Genomic DNA, 26,735 nt, shown 5'->3' with positions numbered 1-26,735 from the left:
ATTATGAGTCATGATTTTATAAAGTCTGGTAAATTTTTCTTAAAAAAAATTACCAATTTGGTAGATATTTTGCTGGGAACTAGGAATAGGAAAATAAATTACTTTTTTTTTTTTTTTTTTGCAAATCCTTTCAATCTATTCAGAGACAATTGGGCAAAAAACAAAATTTGATGTGATATGACAAGTGCTATGTCTCAACTGTATTGAGTTGCTCCTCATTATGCATATGTGAATAAGACGCTCTATCAGACTGCCTATTTTCTAGACTCCTCCTGTGGCTCCTCCTACTCCACTATGTCCTGTCCTAAATTTAATCTTCTATTTGAAAATCTCTGGCTTCCTCAGACAATGTTAGGGTATCTATACCCTGTACTATTATTATATACCATGAAAACTTTAATAAATTAATTTTTTACTTTTATTTTTATTGTTTTTCAGTGACAGGGTCTGGCTCTATCACCCAGGCTGGAGTGCAGTGGCACAGTCCACTCACTGCAGCCTTAAACTCCTGGGCTCATGCAATCCTCCCACCTCATCCTCCTGAGTAGCTGGGACTACACACATGCACCATCACACCTGGCTACTTAAAATAATATAGAGACAGGGTCTCACTATATTGTCCAGGATGATCTTGAACTCTTGGCCTCAAGTGATCCTCTCTCTTTGGCCTCCCAAAGTGGTAGGATTACAGGCATGGGCCACCATGCCCTTCCTAATAAATTAATTTTATCGATTTATATCTGTTTTTATGCTTGTCCCTACCTCTTCATTAAATAATGAGTATCTAAGGCTGGAACTTTATACTTATCTTTGTACATTTAGAGCCTAGCATAGTGTTAGCTAAAGGGGAAGTACTCAATAAATGCAATTCTAATTGAATTTAACTGAAAAGTTTAATTTGATGCTTTTAAAGGAATTCAAGCCCAGAAAGAGTGACTAAATTAAATAAACTTAAATATCCCTTCCAACTCTGAAATGCAGTAAAATGATTCTTTGATATCAGAATTATGGATTTGGAAACATTTCTAGTGAAGAAGTATTTCTGGTTTACTTAAAAAATAGAAGCCAAACACTTAGAAAAAGGGGTCAAAGAAGTGCAAGCTTATGTAGGAAATACATATTTTTCATGCCAATTAAAGCTATCTGTATTTGTGTATACATTTCAGTTATCTAACAGGTGAATAAGAGTGGCCTGGAATAGGGATTATCTACCCCTTCCAAAAAATACGTTGAGAAAGTGCAACATTATTTTGTTTCAAGGGAGGGAAACAAAAAATTCGGATTAAAAATGATGCATTGGGAGATGATAGAATAGAATGTAGTAATCATCAGTTTAGGAGCTATAGCAATGGTTTACAAATTTTGGCTCTTAAGCAGAAATAAATTTAGCATCCTTATAATAATACCTAACACATGGTTGACCCACTGTCAGCCAGCACATACTTGGATGTAAAGTGCCCAATGTTACTCTAAATATAATAGACATTATCATTGTTAGTAAGTAAAATTAAATTTAGTTCACATATAAAGGATATTTGTTCTTTCCTCTTATATGCTTTTTATGTTTGTTATTGTTCTTGCTGTTATTATTCTTTGATTGCCAAAAAGGCAGTGAATATTTGTTTGCAGGACCAAACAGTTGTACAGTGAACTAAAAATCAGGCTCTAACAAGAACACATTTTCCCAGTTTTCTGAGAAATATTTCATGTGAGTTAGCACCAAAATCATTGGTCATGTCAAGAAAGATTGCATCTATTGCTTGCCCTTGATTGATCAAGTTTAGATTAGTTTGATAGGACTTGTACTTTACAAAGCCATTGCTGGTATTAACTAATTCCAGGGATAAATTACCTCTTTAAAATAGATCAGACTAATTCCCCTGTTGACTGGCCAGGAGGCAAACTTGCTGGCAAAAGCAGGCAAGTATTACTCCCTCCAACCAAGAAAATTCCAAAAAGTGCCACTTATTCTTCAGGTCACTAAGCAAATGAACAATCACTCTCAGTTGTAGTCTTGCCCTTCAGAGTAACCTTTTCTCATCCAGGTACTGAGAAATTGATTTTATCACACATTTCATATTTACTTTTTTTTTTTTTTTTTAGTATAAGACTTAAAGGATCAGTAATTTCAATGGTTATATATTTTCTCTTTTCAAAGTGTGGTCACAACATTTTCCTTGGACCAAACTATTTTAAATATTTACAAAAATATACTGAAACAAAGAATATGTTTTACATTGGTTATGTTTTGTGATTTCCTATATTATCAGTTTTAATTCATTTCTTCTTATTTTAGTTTTTTGTCTATATAACTGTCATGAAATACTTTTTCATATTTTTGAAATTTGTGTTAAATTGTGTTATATTAACAATTCTCAGATTTAGTAAGTAGACAAAAAAAATGGTTACCTATGGAAAGAATGATGTCAACCTTGTGCAGGGGAAACCTAACCTCCATAATTTCTTAGTTGGAACAGACTCCTGTTTTAAAAGACAGACTAATAAGAGAAAGACAAAAGTTTATCAACATGAACATTTTATATATACACAGGAGACACCAGAGAATGAATAGTTCTCAAAGAGATAACTTTGAATTGCAGCATACATTGCATCTTCAATAAAGTGCAGAACATTTTTAGAGAAGTGACAAGACAGGAAAAGAGTTTGAGTCCCTTGAGGAAAGGCAAATAAATGGCAGATGGAAAGGTAGTTGGTAAATTTTTTAAATGTTCATTCCCATTACAAAAGAGGAAAGGGTAATAGGTCCCAAGGAAGTACAAAATCTAATAGGGAAAACAACCTTAAATGTTAAGGGTGGAGAATAATATTCCTTGACTCCATGTTCTGCCTTCCAGATACACTGGGGCACCCAGAGTTGGAAACCGAATGTTCTGGGAAACCTTACTACCACAGCATTGTTCGACACAGTACACATTGCAGTTCTCACAGGTTGGAGTCTTATGCCTGTGTCTCTCCCAGGCTGGAGTTGCATACTGGTTGCTCTTCAGTGCTGGGGTCCCAGAAGTGGCCCCATGTCCATGGCTGCACTAGACATTGCCCTAGTGGATGCTCTCTACAGTGGTCCTGACCCTACAGCTCCACTAGACAATGCTTTAATTGAGACTCTCTGTGATGGCTCCAACGCCATGGTTCCACTAGGCATTGCACTAGTAGAAGCCCTCTACAGTGGCTCCATTTCTATAGCAGTTGTCTGCCTGGGCAGAGTTAGCACCATGGGGATGCTATCAAGATTTTTTGCCTGTGCCTCCTGGAGGGACAATCTAAGCTGGATATTGGCATGCTTGAACCACATCTGGGTTGGCTGAGGAGTACTGCACCAGAATGCATGGGGCAGAAAATTGAAGAGGCCCTGGGCAATGAATCCTGAGGTCACACAGGTGCTCTGGGCCCCTCCCTTGAAATTGTTCTACATTCAGGCCTTGACACTCTCTGAACTACCTTTGAGGTTATTATTCTATTGACTTAATGAATAGCATCTGGCATCTTTCTATTCAAACTCAACTTCTCTTCAGGTGTTCCTTTGGTTACACCCTTGGTATTCTGTCCTAAACACACTTTCTCCTTTTTTACAACTAGGCCTGGCTGAAAATTTTCCAATTCATTAAGTTCTACTTCCCTTTTAATTAAAAATTCTGTTTTTTTTTCTGTCTTGCATTTTATTATAAGGAGTCAAAAGAAGCCATGCCACACCTTTAACACTTTACTTAGTAAATTGTTTCCACCAAATATCCTAGTTCATCTCTCTTAAGTTCTGCTTTCTATAGAGTACTAAGACAGGGATAAGTCAGCCAATAAATTTGCCACTTTATAACAAGGATGGCCTCTCCTCTAGTTTCCAATATCATGTTCTTCGTTTCCACATGAGATCTCATAAGAATTGCCTTTCCTGAGCGGTAGCTCATGCCTGTAATCCCATCACTTTGGGAGGCTGAGACGGGGGAATCACCTGAAGTCAGGAGTTCCAGACAAGCCTGACCAACATAGAGAAACCCCGTCTCTACTAAAAATACAAAATTAGGTGAGCGTGGTGGTGCATGCCTGTAATCCCAGCTACTTGGGAGGCTGAGGCAGGAGAATCGCTTGAACCCAGGAGGCGGAGGATGCAGTGAGCCAAGATCGCACTACTGCGCTCCAGCCTGGGCAACAAAAGTGAAACTCCGTCTCAAAAAAAAAAAATTGCCTTTCCTGTTTATATTTCTATCAACTTTCCATTTATGACCACATAGATAATCTCTAAGAAGATATAGTTTCTCTCTACAGTTCTCCTTTTCTGAGCCCTTACCAAAATTTCCCTAATGCTTCATTTACAGTAATATAGACCTTTTCTGGACTGCACTTCCAAATTCTTCCAACCTATACCCATTATCCAGTTCTAAAGCTGCTTCCACACCCCACTTCTTGGTACCAATTTCTGTCTTAGTTCCTGCTGCTATAGCAAAGTACCTTAGACTTTACTAAGAACAAATTATAAACAATAAAAATTTATTTCTTACAGTTGCGGAAACTGGGATGTCCAAGATCAAGGTCACAGCCGATTTAGAGTTTGCTGATCTCATTTATGGTGGTTTCTCCCTGTTTCCTCAAATGATAGAAGGACAAAAGCTCAAAAAGAGACTAACAAATTCCCTCAAGTCCTTTTATAAAGGGATGAATCCCATTCAAAAGGGCAGACCCCTCATGACCTAATCACCCCCTAAAGGGCCTACCTCTTAATAATACTTCATTGGGTACTAAGTTTCAACTTGAATTTTGGAGGGGCATTTCAAACCATAGGAATTATCCAATGCATTATATATTTTCATATTGATGGTGTCCCTTTTCTCTCTCCACAACTTTAGAAAGTTTATGTGAAAATAGGCATTTTTGTTTATTTTATGTAATGTTTGCAATCCCACAGAAAATGCTTGTGCTGTAACAATTACTCAATAAAACTACAGAAACCATCCACAGAATAGGTCTTCTTTGACCATCTGTTTATTACAATAATCAGTCAACATTCAGAATGGAAGGAAATATTTCTATTAAGCCATTTTAAGTGTTCCAGCTGCATAACCCAAACTTCCTTGTAATCAATTCATATTCTCAATAATGGCGAATACCTGATATATTTACAAAGCAATTAGCAACTGTCTATGAATCATAGACTGGTACTTCTAAACAATTCCCCTTCTACAGTGGACAGCACTGTACCAGCTTGAAGTTTGTACAGCTTGAAGTTTAGCCCATTAAAAGAGATTCTATTTTTTTTCATATTTCCAGAACATCCTCAAGTGGAGCTTCCATGCTCTAATAGTCTAATCCCAGCTGGTACTAGCATATTACGCAAAATGCATAAATCAAAGCCAATTGTTTCTTCAGGCAAAAGATCATAACAAATTTCTCTGGGAATCCTAGGTGTGTATTGAGGAAGAAGTGTCACTGAATCAGAAGTAGGTGCATTGAAAGCACAAGCCACATGTTCATCCAATTTATTAGTAAAGTCAAAATTTGCTTGAATCTTTCCTTGCAAAGGCAACTTCCAAGTAACAGTAGAATCTTGCCACTACATCCACCTATATTTTTGGGTTTCTGTATCACACCCTACTCAATATGGCTAGCTCATGTTGCATGCTTACATGGTAACTTACTGTTAGAAATTCAGGATTGTTCAAGACCTAAAAAGTCCAGGAGTTTTTCATAAAGAAAATATGTATTTTCCAAAGAAGAAATAAATCTAGATCTTTTCTATTTATTTTCCTATTATGCTTATCACTCATCTGCCAAAAGCATTTCAAACATCTTTGGATCTAGTGTGTTATAAAATCCAAGTTAAAAGGCCCAAATGGAAAAGGACCAGCATTTGCATTTATATTTCTTCTTTGCAATAATTATCATCTAATAGGTTATATTATTTCATACCAATCATGTACACTACCTCTCTTCCAAACTTCATGCCTTCATAAAGACAGGCATTTCTGTCTGTTTTCCTGCAATGTTTATATCCCAGCACACAGAACAATGGAATATAGCAAGTACTCTAAAAAGCAACTTGCCTTTGTCTTTACTTGGATACAGTAGCCCAACGAATTCAAATTAATGTATCTCCAGAAATGTTTTAGAATAAGCCAGACCCCTAAATTTTCAAAAGAATAACATCACTTTCTTGCAAAAGAGGTTTCCATTAGCATAAGAAGGTCATGTATTGGTAGTCCATGATTGACATCTGGTTTCTTGAAATACGTGTCTTGAATAGACCAAAAGCTGAGAGACTTTATGGTGAAAAGAGAAATGTATAGTGAGTGAGATGGACTGAATTTCTAATTGCATGGAGTCTATAGAAAAATAAAATGTTATCAAGTGATTATGTTCAGGGTTTTATTGCCATGTTAAGCGCAGTCTTGGGACCAAGCATTGTTTTAGGTATTTGTGTCTGCATGTATCAGTGAATAAAATAGACCATATTCCTATATTTATGGAATATACTTTCTGTCCAAAAGAAAATATTGTTCTCTATGAAATGCATTGCAATACCATTGGGAAACCTAAAGAAATAAACTTTAGCTTGGATTTTAGAAATGACATTGGGATTATTCTAAAGAACCAGGTAGCTAAGGCAGCTCTGGCACCCTATTTAGAAAGCTGCCATAACTACTACTGACTACAGAACTATGATTAGACAAACACAATTTAAGTAAGGCAATTATGATTAGAAGCCACCATGATCAGAAACTATCAGTACCAGGAAGCTGAGAGAAAAACACTGAAAACCTCCATGATGATAGGTACCTGAAGAAATAGCAAGAGTGGCCTACGAAATATTCTTCCCTTCCATTTGTCAAAATTGCAGGAGTACATCTATCTGGTGTCAGTTAAATCAAATGAAGAACAACAATGCAAAGGATTCTGGGAAATACAGTTTTTAGATTTTGAATTTTGCTAAGGAAGAAGACATTTTAGAATATTGAAATGGATGGTGGCTAACAAGCCATATTTTCTACCCCAGTTTGTTTTCTCAACTATCTCCACACTTATTATGTGTCAGGTATCTTCAAATTATCATGAAAATGGAGGAGATTGAAACCTAGTAGGTTGAGGCAGGTATTTCTGCAAGAACCATGAACAGTAGCAGTAATGAGTTGAGTATAAACAATCAGATTTGTCAAACAAGTAAATTGATTTAAGATGATTATATACAGCTTTTTCACTGAGAAAGCAGAAAGGCACAAATATGTTAAGAGAGAAAACTAAAATAAACATTGTAGTTTTGGATAGAAATTTGAGATGTGAACTTATAGCTGCATGTTATATATATATATATCTGTATACATACCTCCATGTATATGCATATATATATATGTAGATATACATACATGCATGGAGGTGTGTATATATGTAAAATATATACAGCACATATATATTTATACATATGTGTATATATATTATTCATATACACATGTGTACATATGTATGTATAAAACATATGCACGTGTGTGTTGCATACATACCAGTTTATTAATACCATTTATCAATAACAGTTTATAAATAGCACTTTATAATACCATTCTCCCTTAAAAGGAACCAAGTTTCCTTGGAGAAAGGACTGTTTGCAAGGCTGAGTAGAAAACTAGAAAATGACCTGGAACATGGTGTCTGTGTGTGTGTGTGTGTGTGTGTTCCACACACAAGACAGGAAGTAAGACTGTGAAAGTCCCTTCAAGGTAGTTTGTGTGTGACTTTGACATGTTTGCATTACAGGTTCCTCACACATGACAGGAAGTAAGAGTGTGCTCACATGTAATGCAAACATGTCAAAGTCACACACAAGCTACCTGGAAGAGACTTTCACTCTACAAATCTGGGAAAAATTCAGTATCAAAATAAATAATGATAATAAGGGATTTTTGCCAATAAATAAGATAGGCAGGTATGAAAAGAGACTGATAGAAAGAAATAAGTAAATATTAAAAGTTTGATGAAGAATGAGATAATTCCATAGTCTTAAACTACCTCCCCAGTGTTATTTGCCTGATGATGATGATTGTATCAGGTTTTGTAGGATAATGTTTTTATTTACAATAAATGCACACCCAAGTATTTCTAGACAATGAAGCATCATGTCAGCAACTTACACTCAATTAGCTCATGAATAAGAATGTTATTTGTGATATTTTTGCAACTTTCTGTAAGTTTTAGATTATTTAAGCTTAAAAAATATTTAACAATAAATCTAATTAAGTAAACTAATGATTCCTTTGATAGATATTTATTGGCATGCAACCCTTTATTTCATAGTACTTTTAGTTTCATAAGTATTTATACTCACTAGTGACAATAAATTTAGATTTTATACCAAATATTCAAATCAACTCTAGTATTTTATTTACATCAGGGTTAAATTATACATTTTTTACCTGATTATGTATACCAAAATATAAACAAACAAAAAAACCAACCTGTTAGTGTTATGCATACAGTTCTTTAAAACCACCTAAAATTTTTTTGTCTTTTTATTTGTATGTCTGATTAGCAGGTATTTTATTGAAATAATATTTTCTTCATAGCTTTTCTATATCTTTATGAGCCATTTGAGTAACTTGTAACTCTATCTTCTTTCTTAATAAGGTTAAAACATATGTTCTTTTGTGTATAGAATATAGTCATATTAGAAATGTTTATTTACAAGTTTGAATCACTTTCTGAGAATATTAAAACATCATTATGCAAATTGTCTACATTTAATTGGCATTTTTGAAACAGAATTTATATTCCAATTTTCTGAGAAGGAAAATACAAGCAACAAAATCATGCATCTTGTATATTTTCTAATGTCTTCCTTTCCTTTATTAAACCTTCTTATCTGTTGCTTTATATGTTGCATTATTTAAAGACTGTTTGATATATTTACTACTTGTGGAGAGCTAATTCAAGAACAAAATTGCTTTTAACATGCTGTGATAGATTTTCAAAAAAAAATCAAGTTCAATTATTTATAGACTAATTTTCTGTTTGCTGTCTACTGAATGGCAAAGTGAAAAGTTCACAAATCCAGTTAGATGACACTTGCCTCCTCATATTCCAGGGCACTGACATTTCTTGGTGGACTGACAGTAAATCTTAAGTCCCCAGGCGGCTCGTTAACTTTTAGAAGTTGATATAGTAACTTATAAGTTTGATCTCTTTTGGATGACCATGAATTCTGCTTATAGATACTATAAAAAAGTACTTGGGACAGTAATAAATGGTGCCTCAAAGACTAAATTTAACTGTGGTATACTTGGACCATAATCACTACTGATACTTTCTACGAACTTACACAATGACGCTTTAGAGGCTTTAGGGACAACTCTATTTTTCACATCAGTAAATGGTATTTTCATTTCAGACTATGTCATTATCAGACCTATGGGCAGCCATCAATCACCTTGTGATTTCTGAGTCATATATCACTGTTATTAGGGTCCTGCTAGCATTTAGTTAAAAAAGAAAAAAAATTAAAAGGTGATAGCATTACTGTTAGAGAGAGAAAGTTCACTAAAGAAACCATCACTCAAAATAAATAAATAAATAATGCATTTTAAGAAGAAAGTATAGTTATAGCAAATACATTTTAAATGACATAGTAGATTTATAAAAGATTTCAGATGTATAAACAGGTTTCTCATAGTGACTAATTGTTAGTAATCAATAAATTGCATGTAGCAGAGTCTTTACAGAAGTATAAGTAAGAAAATGTTACATCATTTATTGATCTAGGAAATAAAATAATTTAGAAAAAATGTATTCAGTGTTTCTGAATATACATAATTATGTTGAGTGCTTATAGCATATAAACCTTGGAAATTATTTCTCTGGTCATATATTTTATATTTAATCACCTACAAATTGTCCATTATTGCCTCCTCAGTGATTCTATTTAAAAGTTAAGAGAATAGCAAGTCTTCATCCATTTTGTGTTGCTTTAACAAAATACTATAGACTGGGTAACTTATAAAGAAAATAAATTTATTTCTTATACTTCTGGGGCCTGGGAAGTCTAATATCAAGGGCCAGCATATGGTGAGGGACTTCTTGTGGCATCATTCCAAGATAGAAAGCATGGGAGCATAAGAGAGCAACAAGAAGACCAAAATCACTTTTAAAATAACTCACTCTTGGGATTACAAACATACTCCCATGATAATGACATTAATTTATTCATGGGAGTGGAGCCCTCATGGCCTAGTCGCCCCTTAACAGTCCCACCTCTCAATACCATCTCAATGGCAATTCAATGTCAGCATGAGTTTTGAAGGGGACATTCAAACCATAGCATTTTACTCTTGGCTCTTTAAAACTCATGTAATTTCCATATACTAAAATCATTCAATCCATGTCAATAGCCTTGAATGTATGAAATCATTCTAGCACCAACTCAAAAGTCTAAAATCCAGAGTCTCATTTAAATCAGGTATGGATGAGACTGAAGGAACAATTTATTTGAGGCAAACTGCTCTCCAGGTGCAAGTGTGTGAAATTACCAAGTTGTGTGCTTCCAATATACAATGGTGGGACAGCATAGAATAGACATTATCATTCCAAAAGGAAGAGATAGCAAAAAAGAAAGGGGTAGTTGGTTCCAAGTAAGTCTAAAACTCAACAGGTAAAACAACTGCAAGTCTTAAAGCTCCAAAATAATATCCTTTTACTTCATCCTGGGCACACTAGGGTGAGAGTTTGGCCCCCAAGGCCTCAGGCAGTTCCACCTTCATGGCTTTAGTGGACTCAATATACTCTTCAGCTCTCTCAAGTTGGAGTCGGGCCTGCAGATTTCCCAGGCTGGTGTTGCACGGTGGTAGCTTAACAGTTCTTGGGTATCATTCTGAGGGTGTTCTTACTCCCACAGCTCCACTAGGCATTGCCCTATCTGGAGTTCTCTTCAGTGGCTCTGTCTTTAAGTCTCTGCCTGAGCTCCCAAGCTATCCACAACTTCCTTTGAAATGTAGGTAAAGGAAGCCATGTCCCAGAGCTCTTGCATTGTTTGCCTGAAGAATTGGCACCATGTGGAGTCTGTGAAGGTTTATGGCTTGCATCTTGTGGAATGGCATGTGAAACTAAGTTACAACTGGACCCATTTGAGCTATGGTTGGAGCTGCCAAGACGTATTGTGCCAGTGTCAGAAGCAAATACCCAGGGTGGCCCTAAGCAGTGAGCCCATTGAGAGTGCCCTGAGCCCATCCCTCAAAACCATTTGGCTTTTCTAGATCTCTAGGCCTGTGATGGGGAAAAGAGGGGATCCTTGAAGATATCGGAAATGCCTTTTTTTATTTCTGTCATTCTCCCGTTGTGTTGGTTATCTCTTCTGTACATACTAATCTCTTTAGCTAATTGTCCTTTGGTCATATACTTGGTTTGTTTACCTGAAAATGCTTTTTTATTCTTTATATGGCCATGCTAAAAATTTTCGAAATCTTTGTTTTGTAATTAGAAATTGCATCTTTAAGTCATTTCTTACGTCCTGCATTTTACTATATGTAGTTAAAAGTAGCTCCACAGCTGCTTTGATATTTTGCTTGGAAATTTTTACCACCAGCTATCCTCATTCATCACTTTAAAATTCCACCATCCATAAAGCCCTAGAGCATGCACACAATTTAACCACATTCTTTGCCACTACATAACAAGGATGATCTTTACCTCAGTTTCCAATAAGATATTTCTTTTTTACTCTGAGATCTCACCAAAATGACCTTTATTGTCCATATTTCTGCCAACATTTTGGTCACAACATTTAAATAATCTATAAGAATTTCCAGACTTTCCCTACAGCTAGGCTCTTCTAAGCCCTCACCAAAATTGCCCTTATTACTCAGTGTTCAGAGTGTTAGGGTTTTTCTAGCCTACTCTGCCAAATTCTTCCATCCCCTATTCATTAGCCAGTTCCAAAGCCACTTTCACATTTTCAAGTATCTCTTATAGCAACAGTCCCATTTCTTGGTCCCAATTTTCTGTCTTAGTCCACTTTGTGTTGCAATAATAGAATACACAGACTGGGTAATTTATAAAGAAAATAAATTTATTTCTCATGCTTCTGGAGGCTGGAAAGTCCAAAATTAAGGTGTGTTAGTACCTGGTGATGGTCTTCTTGCTGCATCATCTAATGGTGGAAGGCAGAAGGCCAAGAAAGCCTAAGAAAGCAACAAGAGAGAACTAAACTTGCTTTTTACAGCAACTCATTCTTGTGATAAAAACACACTTCCATGATGACAACATTTAATCCACTCATGAAGAGAGTACCTTCATGGCCTAATCACCTCTTAATTATTCCACCTTTAATACTATCACAATGACAATTACATTTCAACTGAGTTTTGAAGGGGACATTTCAATCATAGCAAAGCAGCAGTAATAAAATTTCACCCATTCATTCTCACTCAGTAAAATTTTTTGAAGGAGAAAATGAGAAATGCATATTTTACTATTGTCTTTCATGTTGAAGTAATCAATAAAAATTTTCTGAAGTACTTCAATACCTAAATATCTGTAGGTTCTTTAGTTTATCTCTACTGGCAATTAATCTTAGGTTTAACCCCAAATCTAAAATCCCACCTAAAATTATGCATTTTCATGAACTTCAAAAATACTGAATACTAGATTGCTGGATAAGCAGTCTGAAAATCCTATTCAATAACTTTTTAATCTGAATATTGAAAGCAAATTGCTAATTATTATAACTCCAATACTCATTGTTTAAACTTTTAGAACATAAACCAAGTAATCTGTAGTATATCTTTAAAGGACTCCTGGCTTACAAATTCATCTCTGTATCTTGTCATGCATTTAGTACTTCTGACATATTTACTAGTCATTTTCCTAAATTTGCCAGTTTTCATGATACTTTTGCTTTGCAAATGCCATTTCTACTCTGGGAAGCTTCTTTACTTCCTGCTCTGTCTAATCAAATTTACTTGTCCTTAAAAATCTCAGCTTAAATGGCATTTTTCTATAAAAACTTTCTACATAGTTGTTCTCAGTCTCCCAACCCTAATGGAGGTACTCATTTATTCTTCTAAGTTTGGTAAGCTCTTTTTTGGTAAAGTGATACTCATCACATCAATCTAAGATTTTCTCTTCTTTCTCTTATTATCTTCCTTACCATATTCATCAGCAACACTACTGCCTTATAGTTCTTATATCTATTCATCATGCACTGAGCCAAGAGCAAGATGAAAACACATAAAGCTCTATTTTTTTGCAGTCTTCTCTGAATCTTCCCTTCATCTTTTTTATGAAATGAACGTTATTTTTAGGATAGTTTTATCCTTACATAAAAATAAACAGAAAGTATAGAGTTCCCACGTATGCCCTGTCTCTCCACATACAGGTTGATCTATTATTTGCATCTTGTGTTAGTGTGGTATACTTGATATAATTGATGAACCAATATTGATATATTATTATTAACTAAAGTTAATAAAGTTCATCGTTTAGGGTTCATTGTTTGTGTTATACATTCTACGGGTTTTGACAAATATGTAATGACTTCTCAATTATCACGGTGTCATACAAAAACATTTACTGCCCTACACATCTCCTGTACTCCTTCTTTTTTGTCTCTACTCAAACCCCCATACCCTCACCAACCACTGATCTTTTCTCTGTCTCTATGGTTTTACCTTTTTCAAAGTGTCATATAGTTGGAATCATACAGTATGTGTTTGTTTATTCATTCATCTCTTGCACTATATCTTGGTCATTTCCATGTTTTGGCAATTATAAATAGAGCTGGTATAAATATTTTTGTGCATATATAAGTTTTCAACTCATTTGGGTAAATATCAAGGAATGCAATTGCTGGATTGTATGGCAAGAGTATGTTTACTTTTGTAAATAACTAAGAAATCATCTTCCACAGTGGCTGTACCATTTTTCACTCCCACCAGCGACGAAAGACAGTTCCTGTTACTCCACATCCCAGTCAGCATTTAGCATTGTCATTATTGAAAATTTTGGCCATTCTAACAGATATGTAGTGATATCTTACTGTTGCTTTAATTTGCAAATCTCTAATGACCTGACATATGATGTTGATCTTCTTATATGCTTATTTTCCATCTGTATATCTTCTTTGATGAAGTATCAGTGCAGATTTATTGCAAATTTTTAGCTATTTTTTATTGAGTTTCATGAGTTCTTTATATATTTTAGATACCAGTCCTTTATCACATCTATTTTGCAAAAATTTTCTCTGACACTGAGATCTCTCTTTCCATTCTTTGACAAGTATTATTTGCATATGACAAGTTTTAATTTTAATGAAGTTCACATTTTCAGATTTTTTCATGGGTTATGCTTTTGTTTTTATGTGTGAAAAGTGATTGCCAAACCAAGGTATCTAAATTTTCTCCTATGTTGTTTTCTAGGGGTTTTATATTTTTATATTTTATGTTTATATCTTTGACCCATTTCAATAAATTTTTGTGAAGGTATAATTTCTGTGTCTATATTCATTTGAAATCATAATTTTGTTATTTATATTATTGGTATTTTAGGTATAGTTAAGATAGCAATAAGAAAATGTATACAATTATCATCTGAAGTGTCATTCGCAAACCCTAAGTAATAGAATCGGACTTGTACTCAAGTCTTTCTGGTTTCAAAGACAAAGATATTAATTATCATGCAATATATTTCATTCAAAGCTCAGTAATCTTTGCAAAGCATAATACCTAGCATGCTCTCTGGCACATAGCAGGGCCTTAATAAATCTTTGGTCAAAGAATGATTAATAAAGTAACAAAAGAGATAAAGTTTGTGTGACATAATCAAATACCAGAAAAATCAAATCTGGTATTTTGTTGTTATTGTATTCACTTTTGAGTAAGCTCAATTTTTTAGTGGATGCTTTATTAAATAACATAGATGTAGCTTATTGTCCATAAATTCAAAATAATTAAAATATATGTAGAAGCAGTTTAAAACTTAGATAAATAGATGATAAATTATGACAGATCAATAGAAAGCCATGGTGAGATTTGGATTAAACACATCTTATACATTTTTTTTTTTTAACAAACACTAAGTACTGACTATTACTGACATTTAGGAAGACAGGAGAAATTTTTTAAAGTGTTTTAAGTACACATTAACCTTCAAATGGAAGATACTTGGCAAAAATAATCAATTTTATAGCCTTAAACTTATGTTCTTATAATGATAATTTTACTCAAACAATAATTGCGTTTTTTAGATGGGTTAACACTTAGCTCATTTGCATTCAGATTTAGGGATCTACAAAATTACTAGGTAATAGCTACAAAAGGAGAAGATGTTTGTCATAAAATTGTATGCTTTCCATGGAAAGTTACTGAAATCGGTAGATGTTCTTTTCAGCTAATTAATTTTTGGAAGCTTCATCCTCATTAATCATCTGACAGGCTCACAATAACAATACATGCCCTTCTGATCATGAAATTCAGTATTATATCTTTAAAATGCCTTTTTACAGAATTTTTATGACTGCCAATTTGTGCAGAGTCAAGCAGCATTATTGTTTATAGACTAGAGAAGCATACTTGAGTTTTTTAATAAACTTTTGTATCATGCATTCTTTTTTACATGTTTAATGACACTTAACATTATTCTTAAAGTACTAATATCTTTAAGTTATCACAGTTACACTATAAGGGAAAAGATATCAAAAATGTTAATATTTTTTCTAATACTTTGTGAGAGAAAAGACATCAAAAATGATAATTTTGCCAGAGTGTGATGGCTCACGCCTGTAATCCCAGCACCCTGTAACCCCAGGTGGATCACCTGAGGTTGGGAGTTCAAGACTAGCCTGACCAACGTGGAGAAACCCCATCTCTACTAAAAATACAAAACTAGCCGGGCATGGTGGTGCATGCCTGTAATCCCAGCTATTTGGGAGTCTGAGGAAGGAGAATCACTTGAACCTGGGAGGCGGAGGTTGCAGCGAGCTGAGATTGCTCCGTTGCACTCCAGCCTGGGCAACAAGAGCGAAACTCCGTCTCAAAAAAAAAAAAAAGTATGTTTTCTAATACTTGGTGAGAGAAAAGACATAAAAAAAGTTAGTATTTTTTCTAATACTTTGTAATTCATATTTTTTTCATAGAAAAATAGCCACCTTTTAGGTTTCTTTAAAAATGCAAATTTTCCTTATTTTCTACTGTCATAATTGACCCAACAACTAGGCAATTAGGCAAACTGGATAGCTGTCTCTGATTATAATTGAGAGGTACAAGACACTTTTCTCAAGGACATCTGCCTTGAAATTATCTAGCTTATTGTTTCTACCACTCTAAAAACTTTCTATAGGATTCAGTTATGTCACTGAGGGAAGACAAGTCTTTCCCACAATTTTCAATCTTCCTTCAAAGTCCTGGTCTCCAGAGTTATGGACATTTATATGTTATGAAATAGAGTATGTTTGCTTTTGTATCTCCCAGAAGTATTTGTTCCTCACATGCTATAGGTGTTAGGCTTGCAGCCATTGGCTTCCTTAATCTTAAAACTATTTGCTTTCATTCAAAAGATATAAATCTTTTTCTTATCTCTTTTGACCACTTAATTTCAAGGAGAAGGGTCCTGAATTGATGGAAAAGGTAACTGAATAGCCAAGAAACTTCCAGAGCAATTTAATGAGTTATCTTCCTATGTAATTATATTCCAAAGGGGATTAATCTCATGTTTTAAATTTGAAAACCCCTATCATATCTTCCCCTAGAGACACTTAGTAACATTTCTAAATCATAGGAACCAAGAATCTTTCCCATGTTTTCAAGAGGAGAATTTGTTTATCCTGTGGTGTGTTCATCTTTCTTTCTTAGGAGGAGTGAGGGTACAAGGGTTCCTCTCCTGAATAAACACCTAGACCCTATTTTGGGGCTCTCACAGTACAGTCATAAGTAGGTATAGCAAGACATCTGGCTCTCATTAGATTACCCTAGGGCAAATGGAAATGACTTAGTTAGTCCTGTAGTAAGAAATATTTTGTCTACTTTTAGAATAATACTAGTAAACATAGATATTAAAATCTTAGGCCATTACCTCTTGCGAATCATATTCCTCTAATACCTGGAAGTAAAGAAAGTATCATCATTTTCCATAAATATCTCTGATTCTTACATGTTTCTTTCCAGTTCTTCCTAGCACAGTCACCTTTATTCCTAGGTCTCTTTGCCTTCATCTGACACCCTCTTCCGGCATTTCTAATGAGGTCTCCTTATCAGGGGAAAAGAGGAAACTGAAACTTTTGTCTGCTGTGATTCAATTCTCAGTAATTTTCCATACCTAGTTCTCTCCTTCACCTTTGTCCCCTGACCCCCAAAGTCCTTAAAACTGTTGGAGCCTTTTTTGGAGGCTCTCTCTACCGGGCAATGACCCACACATCTGTGCTGATCCACCTGACCCTGCACTGCAATGCCATTCTTTGAAAGGAAATGGATTGGAGGGGGTTGGCCCTTTTTATGGTTTTAGCCTCTTGTTAAAGCATGACAGTAAGTGATTAAATGCTTAACTCTTTTCTTCATGACTAGTTGCTTCAATTAGATTCTTAACACTGACGGCCCATCTCCAGACGCATTTAAGCTTCTCTCAAAAGAAGTGGAATAGTATTTATGCTGTGAGCCCAAAATACCTGAGACAGGTCTCAATCAATTTAGAAAGTTTGTGTTGCCAACGCGAAGGATGCACCCATGACACAGCCCCAAGAGGTCCTGAGGACATATGCTCGCTTTGTCAGGGTACAGCTTGCTTTCATACATTTTAGGGAGACATGAGATATCAATCAATACTTGTAAGATATACATTAGTTCAGTCTGGTAAGGTGGGAAATCTGGAAGAGGGAAGGGGGCAGGGGGAATTCTAGGTCATAGGTAGATAAAAGATAAAGTTTGCATTATTTTGAGTCTTTGATCAATACACAATTTAGTGTGGCTCAGTGAATCTGCATTTTGGCATACACAATAGGATGGAGGAAGAAATCAGACATGCGTTTGTCTCAGGTGAGCCTAGGGATGATTTTCTGTCTGCAGCACCTGTGAAGATAAGCTATCAGTTTGCATTGCCAGGGTGAAATTCAACAGAATTGTTTTAGGATAAAGATCTAGAGGCCTACAAGGAATTTCCCTGTGGGCAAATTGTGAGGGTGGTATGTAGCTCTTTTCTCTTTGTAGCTATCTTATTTAGGAATAAAATGGGATGCAGGTTTTGCCTGACCTGGCTCCCAGCTCGACTTTTCCCTTGGCTTACCGACATTGAGATCCTGAGATTTATTTTTATTTCACAATGCCAAACATATATGTTTCTGTCATTGATCACATAAACACAGATACGTTTACTTATTAAAGATTTTGTATAACTCCATTTATTTGAAAAGAAGTAAGTATTTTGATCTCTCTTTCCTCTAAAGGTCAAATGGAATCAGCAAATTCATGAAGAAAAATGAGATTTCAAAGGTGAAACCACCATTGCAAAATTATAATTGAAACAGTAAAAGAGGTGTGACCTAATCAACGCCATCTTGCTTCTAACCTCCAAGCTGCCCTTGTTCATTCCCGGGCGTAGGCTGAATTAACTTTGAGAGGAGCTTAGTTTATAGTTTAGCTCTGAAAAAAGATGATAATAGCCCTTTCCTGAAAAACCCCTTCTTTCCTGGGGACCAGTCTGCCTTTGTAGGACTAACAGATTAGCTAGAGATTAGAAATTACAGTTTAGGGGCCACGAAGGTTCCAGCTGCAAGTTTCTGAACTTCCCCACATTGCTACTGGGAATAACGTTGCTTTTGTAAAACCTGGGAGCAGTGCCTGAGATATTTTGCAGACCCTGAGTTCCAATGTACCAGCTGACACCACACAGACCAGTAATATGTACAAACCTGTTCTGTAATCCCACCAAAGGAACAGAAGAGAGCAAGAAATGCTCGCTTAGACCCCCTGTGATTTCATCTCCGACCCAGCCAATCAGCACTCCCCACTTACCAAGCCCCTCCCCAGTCAATTATCCTTAAAAATTCTGATCCTCGAATACTCAGGGAAATTGATTTGAGTACTAATGAAACTCCTATACAGCCGGCTCTGAGTGAATTACTCTTTCTTCACTGCAATTCCTCTGTCTTGATAAGTCAGCTCTGACTAGGCAGCAGCAAGGTGAACCCGCTGGGTGGTTACAAAGCCACATAAAGTCATTTACAATTTACAGTATTTTGGTATCTTACTATGCCAAAACAGACTGTCTTTAGACTATCTGCAGAGACCATTAATGTTATATCAGAGAAATGTGATGCTTTACATTTATAAATTAACATGTTTGTGATAGGAAAATGACAAAATGCAGAAAACCGTAATGGAGCTAAAATCATTCAGATATAAATTCCATCTCTTTGTTATGTGCGTGTGTCTATGCATATGTAATTATGCAATGTTTTATACAAGGCGTGATTTGGATCAGAGTGATATAGTTTTGCATACCATGTTACTTAATTTTGTCATCAAACGTTTATGAAATGCATTCAATATGCCATTTCCACATATCATAAAAAATTATTTAGAACCACAATTTTTAAACTGAAAGATATTATCTCACCAGAAAGATTCAACCTAATATGTTTAAAAATTCCATTGTAGAAATAGACTCAACTTTCTCCACATTACAAAAATGTTAAATAATTATATTTGAAGATAAATCTCTACATATTTAACCAAAATAGATTTCAACAGATGAAAATGTTTTAACAAATAATATAAACATATTTAATATTTTGATACATAATCAACAACTATCCTTACAAATACTTGCACCAATTCATGCTTACAATGAAGGCACAAAAATAATAAAAAATTATTGCCAAAATATTTTTTACCTTACCCAATTTTATATATGAGAATGTTCATTTCACTGTTTTTATCTCATTTTTATGAGAAATAATTTTTTCATTTTTTTATGTGAGATATATTTTATTCACACAATAATCTATGTCCTATTAATGGAACTTCTGGATTTATAAGAGTTACCTATGTGGGTCCATTTTTTCACAATTTTTTTTTTTTTACTACTTGTTAAATCTACATTTTTCTCCCAGACAATCCTCACTTTATGGCACCAGGGAGCTATATGTGGTTGAATGCCAACATGTCCTCTGGAATATTAAAAGACACTTCAACCTCAAAATGACCAAAACTCAGTTGATTTTCTTTACTATAATTTTGAGCAAAACTCTGAATTTTATATTTTGAAGATTGTCGTATATTCATCTACCCATGGGGGGAACCTGATTATTGCCTTTAACTTCTTTATCTTCTTTACAATTTCTGTTATTTGTAACTCTCCTTTGCTTATCCTTGTCTTTCCACCTTCATGACAACTGTCTTAAACTATTCTCTTATAATTTCTTGTTGGATAACTTTGTGTAGCATAATGTCTGCAAAAACTATAGTAGACATTTAATAAAAATGTGTTAATTTCATTAAATAAACAATTAAAATCTTCCTCATCTGGTCCCTTGTTTAATAAAATAAAAGGGATGGGCCATGTCAAAACTCTGTTTACAAAATGCACTATTTTTTTCAATGATATTTGGATATGAAACAATTTTTTAGCAAAGCTTATATCGCTTGTTGTTTTGCCACTCTTTACCCTCCAGCCTTATTCTCGTACACTTTGCCTCATGCATAATATACCTTCAGTCCATCTGAGATTTTGTCATGTTTCTCTAGCCTGACTTTCCATCTGTTACTCTCAAGCAAATGCTAACCTGCCTGCTAAATGCTGCTGAGTGGAACACTAGACCCTCAAAGACACTGAATCTACTAAGTAACATCATCCCCAAAAGGATTGTTGGAAACCAGACGAAGTTCTCGAGGGGTTTGCATTTCTGAATACATCTTCTGAAATTAGAGCATTCTTAGGTAATAAGACAAGTTAATATGTATATGATGAAAATTCATGAAGGAAACAGTGCTAAAAAATACATTATGATATGGAGAAATAAAGGATAAAAGTTAATCTGTTTTATGTTCACTCCCACATGGAACAGAAACACAGATCTTGCAGAGGTCTATGTCCTCAGCTGTAGTCCTCCCTGTAATCTCCACCAGATTTGAGATCTGTCTCCCCTGTCCCCAACACACATATAAAATGTAAATAAAACTTTATGTTGACTCAGTTACTCTATACAGAGAGTGAGTCATTGTGCTGGGTTATTCTGTCTGAAAACAAGTACTTCCTCTTTGAAATGATAGCTACTTTAAAAGCCATAAACGTTGTTGCCATTAATTAAAATTGATTTTCTATGTAACTGATAAACGGTGTTACAGAAACTGAGGTATGAACATAGTGCCAGAGATACACAAAAGAAGAAACAATGTTAGGAGTATAATTTAAATGTGTCTAGTCCATTCAACTCGAATATTTCTATTCTAACATTTCACCAGCCTTCGTTAAAGTTTATGAAATACTTTTTAAAGAGCTAATATTTGCCAGGCACTAAGATGGGCTCTAGGAACAAAAATTCCAATAAAACATAACACATGCCCTCAAAGACATTTTGTAGAGGAAAAGATAGGCAAATAAATATTTAATAAATATGAAGAACTCCAAGATAATTGGAAGATGTTAAAACACTAGGAGAACAAAAGTAATGTGATTCAGAAAAAAGCATACTGATGGATATGATATTTAAGTTGAGTTTTTTAAATGAATTGGAAAATAGAAGTGGCTGGATGAAGAAGGGGGAAGAGTCATCCAGGAGGAAATAAAATGTGTAAAGACACTAAAATGAAAATGATGACTGGAGTCTAAATCACATCATCATTGTCTTAGTGATGTGGTCACAGAATATCTGAGACTTGAGTAATTTATAACAAACAGAAATGTATTGGTTCACAGTTCTGAGGCTGAGAAATCAAAGGTCAAGGTGTCAGCAAGTTTGGTTTCTGGAGGAAGGTTGGATGCTCACATGGCAGAAGACAGAAGAACCAAGCAGCAAAACGGATCTGAGCTTGCTCTTTCGCAATAGCATTAATCCCACTCATAATGGCAGTGCTTTCATGGCCCTATTACCTCTGAAAGTTCCCTCATCGTAATATTGTTACAACAGCAATTAACTTCCAACATGAGTTTTGGAGGGGACAAACCTTCAAAACATAGCAATCATGTACTATATGTGTACTACGCTGTTAAAGTTGAAGGAAGTCCTTAAAGGTTTATATGCAGAAAGGTCATGATCCAATTTGTGTGGAAGAAGACAAGGGTGATAGAATAGACTTAAAAATTGGCAAATTTTCAGGAGTTCGAGAGCAACCTGTCCAGCATGGCGAAACCCTGTCTCTACTAAAAATACAAAAAAATAGCCTGGCGTGGTGGCAGGCACCTGGAATCCCAGATACTTGGGAGGCTGAGGCAGGAGAATCGCTTGAACCTGGGAGGCTGAGGTTGCAGTGAGCGGAGATTGTGCCATTGTACTTTAGCCTGGGTGAAAAGGTGAAACTCCATCAAAAAAAAAAAAAAGAAAAATTCGCAAATTTAAATCCTAAAAACAACTAGGAAATCATAAATTAGGGAGAAACTGAAATAAGGTAGTGACAAGAGAATGGAAAGGAAAGCAGATAATAAGCATTATTCAGGAGATCCTCTGCAGGACCTTAACAGTATGCATTAATGTGATTTGTGCTCAAAGATGTTACTTCTTAATCCTATCTCTAGCTTAGAATTTTCTTTGGCTAGAAACAAATTGTAAGCAGTTCTCCTTATTAACCAATAGAGTAATGATTATTTACTCTAAACATAATTTCTTAATAGAAAAATATAGGTTTTTAAGTATAGAGTCAAGTTATTTTTTTATAGACTACGGGAATGTCTTATTTCTATATTTCTTTCTGAAAATTTGCCTTAAGAAATGTAAAATATACAGCATGGTTACCCCCTTAAACAAGAAGGAGGAAGTAAACTGCACTGGAATTCTTATTAGATGATTAGAGCACTATAGTTTCTGAGATGATTTTTTTAAATGTTATGTAAAAGAAGTTTTAGAACATGATCTATTCTAATTGCTTGACATTCATCCTAAATTCCCTATTTCCCATAGTTGATATCAGAATGCTTAGAACAAATTTCAGATGATCAATATTTCTGGTCTTACAGTCTGTAATAGATTTTAAAGGGTCATGAAAGCTATTGTTTGCTTCTGTGAGTCCTTGTCTTTCAATCATATGTTCTTCTACAATAATAATAATAATCAAAATTTTGTGTTTATGGTAAATATTTACAATTTTCTGTTTTTTAATAAATGATTTTATTATATATCTCTAAATGTCATAAAAGAAAAGAATTGAGATTCAATAATAATTAGGAAAAGTCATCTTAGTAAATATCAGACATCGATCATTATAATTCTAGGTCTATGAATATTTTTTGAAGCTGTTTCAAGCATATAATAAGAAACAGTAAAAGTAAAACATATTGGCTTTCTAGATTTCTCATTTGTCATTTATTTATTTATTTATTTTTTAAACTTCATTATCAATGATTTCTAGAAAGCATTTACAAAATATTGACTCAATCAAATATATGCAAAGTTTTAGAATATTGTTAACGCCAATAGAGATATTAGCGATATTTTATTTCTATAAGATAAATTTGCTTTGGGAAATTTTGAAATCATGAGAGTTTGCTGATCTACTTTTATTTTTTCATTTGACACAAACACACACACGCACTTACATACACAAACACACAACAAATGCAGCTTTTAAAAAATAAAAATTGCATGTTAAATGTTCTTCAAATGACTACATGCTAGATATTACAGGATGCATCTACTTATTTTCCCCACCCCATATACTCTTTATTAGTTAATCATTTCAACCTGGGAGAAATTAAGAAACTTACTTTATCTTATCTCCATATGAATAGTATTGATCTAATACTATTCATATTTATTAAATGATATTCATATTGTCAAATAGTATTTATTAAATACTATTCATATTGCCTGGTACTGTTCAGAATGGCCTTACCTGCATTCTCATTGGTATCAAGAAACGGCCAGCATATGTAACTACACTGGCACCTTTTAGTGTCCTGAGGTGTCTTCTGATCTATATTCCTCCTACATATGGAAAGGATAGAAAGAAGAGTCAATGCTTTGTTAAGAATATAGAACATATAAGATAACTGATATTCCACCATCCTGTTCTCCAGCTTGTTTTAAATTATATATTCTAGAATGTGTATTTGTGTGTGCACTATATGAAAACTTCTTTAAAAAAGCCCGTTGGATGTTTTTCAAAAATCTATTTTCTTTTTGTTTCAGTCTAAATAACATACAGGAAATAAAAGAGAGTAAAAAATATGTGCAGGAAAGAACGCAGAGATGACAGAATTACATTTCTTTTCAGTTGAATCACAGAACTTACCCAGTTTACCTTACTTAGTATATTTTCAAGTGTCTCGTATCTTCATTTCTTCTTGATTTAAGGCAGAGGTCAGCAATTATTTTTCTTTAAAGCATTAGGTGACAATAATGCAGGCTTTGGTGGCATTACAATCTCTGTCACAACTTTTCATTTCTGCCATGGTAGAGTGAGCGTAGTGATTATACACAAATGACTCCGTATGATTATGTTCCAAGAAAACCTTACTTGCAAAAGCATGCAGTGGACTAGTTTTCCCCATGGGCCGTATTTTCTAACTGCCATTTAAGGTAATTCATATCTTTATGTCTACTTCATCTGCATAGTGAGAGGAATAATTTCTTAGGTTCTAGAACCAGAGGGGCCTTAGATGAGGTTGGCCACTAGACCACCACTGATAATGTGGGCATTTTCAAACTTTACTGAGACAACAAAAGCTAGCTGACTATGACTGAAGAACTCATCTAGCATAAACTACTACAGTCTCAGTATCTGGAAGAGTGATTAAAGTATTTGTGTTAAGTAAGTGAAGGTACTTTGTTTTGAGGTGGGACAATAATCTCCAATCAACTACTACTAAAGAATACTAAAGTAACCATTAAATGCAGACAAATACCTTTGATTTTGTATCTACTGCAAATAGAACTTTCCTTTCATATAATTCTGCTATTTAAGAAATCAAGCATAAAATTAAGCATATATGTCTTTGTTAGAAGACGTATTTTCCATTTTTTAAATGTATATTCAATATACTTCACACTTTAAATAATTTTTATACCAATGATGAACATATATTTTTTCATGTGAACAAACGTGAACTACGTGGAATTATTGTGATGTTCCTATCCTACCCTGGAATTATTCCTCAGCTCATTCCTTCTGAAAATAACTCTGTTTACTCTTCTTTTTTGAATGACCATCTTCATTTGGGGAAAATATGCTCACATTTCTTTACCAGTTATTATTTGGCAATAGAAATGCTGCTAGTTCAGGCAAGTGACGTAGGGGAGAAGTGTCTGTTAGGGATATTTCTGGAAAAGTTTCTCAATTTTAAAAAGAGTGAGAAGTCATGAATCTTTATATTTTCCTACTACCATGTGCAGTTGAATATAATGTCTGGAGTTGTTGCAGCATTTTAAGCCCATAAGAAGATAAATCTTAGGATGAAACTAAAATGCTTAGAATGGCAACATGTAAACTTGGACGCACGAGGCTCCTAGCAACAATACAAGTTACTGAGTTAACCCGGGACTACTCTATTTACCAGCATCTTGTTATGTGAGGTAACCAACTCTTTTGATGTTATTGCTTGAGGCCTTAAGCATCTTAACTTATCCTCAAGTCTCCATCTTCAACAAAGCAGAAGTCTGTTTTCTCGTGACATTCAGTGTGTTATGATGGTGTCATTGGCACATTCATGAGGGCTTTGAATTATAAAAGTAGAATTAATATCAGATAAAGAATGTGGAATAGGAAATAAGCAGTAGAGCTCAGAAAATGGAGATTTTAGAAGAACTTAAAGTACAAGTCAAATTATCTAGCTCAGTTGTGAATACAACGAGAATGCAGTTGTAAATATGGAAAGGTGGAAAACATGTATTTTGTAGTTTTTGATGGAAGTTGGTTATGTGCAAACTCACACACACACACACACACATATTTATATAATACATATGCAAGTGAAAAGATGCTTACCATCATTAGTAGTTGAGGAAATGCAAAGTAAGCCCACAGTATGAAACGATTAGCAACAATTAGAATGTCTTCACTTAAAAGACTGGCAATATCAAGTGTTGACACTTTATGTGATAAAACTGGAAACCTCCTGCACTATTGGTAAAAGTTATAAATAATATAACCACCTTGGGTAATACTTGGGGAGTTTCACAAACTATTAACATCAATTTACCATGTTGTACTGCAATTGTAGTCTTAGGTGTTTGTTTAAGAGAAAAAAAATACTCATATAAAAACTTGAGGCTGAGTGCGGTGGCTCACGCCTGTAATCCCAGCACTTTGGAAGGCCAAGGTGGGCAGATCACCAGGTCAGGAGTTCGAGACCAGCCTGGCCAACATGATGAAAATGGTGAAAACTCGTCTCTACTAAAAATACAAAAATTAGCTGGGCATGGGTGTGCATGCCGGTAATCCCAGCTACTCGGGTGGCTGAGGCAGGAAAATTGCTTGAACCCGGGAGGCGGAGGTTGCAGTGAGCCGAGATTGCACCACTGCACTCCAGCCTAGGTGACAGAACAAGACGGTCTCAAAAAAAAAAAAAAAAAAAAAAAAAAAAAAACTTGGACACAATTGTGTATAGCACTTTAT

General features: G+C 34.7%; 1 long non-coding RNA gene across 1 annotated transcript; it reads right to left on the bottom strand.

The window, feature by feature from the left end:
* Positions 1–12,031: 12,031 nt before the first annotated feature.
* On the bottom strand, positions 12,032–18,928 carry LOC129136784 (uncharacterized). Its single transcript, XR_010150769.1, has 3 exons — positions 18,878–18,928; positions 17,050–17,076; positions 12,032–12,164 (listed from the first exon to the last, which is right to left on the bottom strand). It is a non-coding gene; the product is annotated as an uncharacterized LOC129136784 (long non-coding RNA).
* Positions 18,929–26,735: the final 7,807 nt, after the last annotated feature.

The sequence above is a fragment of the Pan troglodytes genome, chromosome 14 (assembly GCF_028858775.2).
Source record: "Pan troglodytes isolate AG18354 chromosome 14, NHGRI_mPanTro3-v2.0_pri, whole genome shotgun sequence".
NCBI lineage: Eukaryota > Metazoa > Chordata > Mammalia > Primates > Hominidae > Pan > Pan troglodytes.
The sequence above is the reverse complement of the archived record's forward strand: the minus strand, read 5'-3'. Positions and strand labels throughout refer to the sequence as shown.